At 44.7% G+C, this 1,263-nt stretch overlaps 1 pseudogene; it reads right to left on the bottom strand.

The window, feature by feature from the left end:
* Nucleotides 1-497: 497 nt before the first annotated feature.
* LOC103671772 lies at nt 498-1,059 on the bottom strand (annotated as a pseudogene).
* Nucleotides 1,060-1,263: the final 204 nt, after the last annotated feature.

Below are 1,263 nucleotides of genomic sequence, written 5' to 3'. Positions count from 1 at the left end.
AGGTTGTCTCCATCCAGAAGGGGGTGAAGAAAGGAGCAGGAAGAGAACTCATCCTTAACAAACGCTAATTCTCTCATCCGAGGCTACCCAAGACATCACGGGAAGTCAGAGGTAAAGGGAGCCCCAAGACTTAGTATCCCCATTTTCTAGGGCCCAGCTCTTCCAAAGATCCTAAAGCTACCTCAACTCCTAACAAACTGGATGTTCCATAAGCATTTACTGATGAAGGAGGCAAGAAATTACTAAGGAATGTCATGGAGGAAGTAAGAAGGATAGGCAAGGTTTCACGGGTCAGACCGGACATCTTGAAATCATGCAACTGTGCAAAACCAAACCAAACCAAAACAAAACCAAACAAAAAAAAACCACTTTGTTTTTATAGTGATGATTTTCCATAATTGGACAACTTCTTTACTTCATATTACCAAGGAAAACTTCTTTAATATTATGATTTCTTTTCTGTTTTTACTTTTATTTATATTTATTTTATGCAGAATTTACTCCCAAGCCCTAAGTTTTTGTTTCTTCAGTTTCTTCTGGGATGTTTTCTTCTTCTTTATTTTCTGTGCAGACTCGTCTTCTGGTTTAGGAATAATCTGCTCCTTTTCAGTCAGGATCCTCTCGGTGTGGCAGGGAGAGCTCATGTATGGGTTAATCCGACCATGAGCCCTACACGTTCTATGCCTCATCTTAGGAGCTTTGTTCACCGGGATGAGCTCAATGACCAGAGAATCTACATCTAAACCCTTAAGTTCAGCATCACTCTCTGCATTTTGAAGCACGTGCAGTCAAACCCCAACACTCTGTTTGGGCTCCCCACCCTGCGTGCGGCCCCACGGCTTAGTCTGAGCACACCCACCAGCTCCACCATCGTAGTGACGGAATGCTACCCATTGCTTCTGCACAGTGACATCCTTCAGATACTTGATGGCTTTTACAATATGGCACCGATATGGCCCGGACAGGTTCATGTGTGTTCTTAAAGTGAACATGAAGATCTGAACCCCTTGATTTGTATGACTTTGTAGGGTTTTCTGAGTCGAGTAAATAGCAAACCATTTTCAGAGATCACCTCAGGCCACTTTTGGGAAGAAGTGATTTTTATTTTTACGTAAACAGGAGGGGCGCCTGGGTGGCTCAGTCAGTTAAGCGTCTGCCTTCTGTGCAGATCATGATCTCACGGTTGTGGGATTGAGCCCTACGTCGGGCTCCCTGCTCAGAGGGGAGCCTGCTTCTCTCTCTCCCTCTGCTGCTCCCCCTACT

The sequence above is a fragment of the Ursus maritimus genome, unplaced genomic scaffold (assembly GCF_017311325.1).
Source record: "Ursus maritimus isolate PB19 unplaced genomic scaffold, ASM1731132v1 scaffold_6, whole genome shotgun sequence".
Lineage (NCBI taxonomy): Eukaryota > Metazoa > Chordata > Mammalia > Carnivora > Ursidae > Ursus > Ursus maritimus.
The sequence above is the reverse complement of the archived record's forward strand: the minus strand, read 5'-3'. Positions and strand labels throughout refer to the sequence as shown.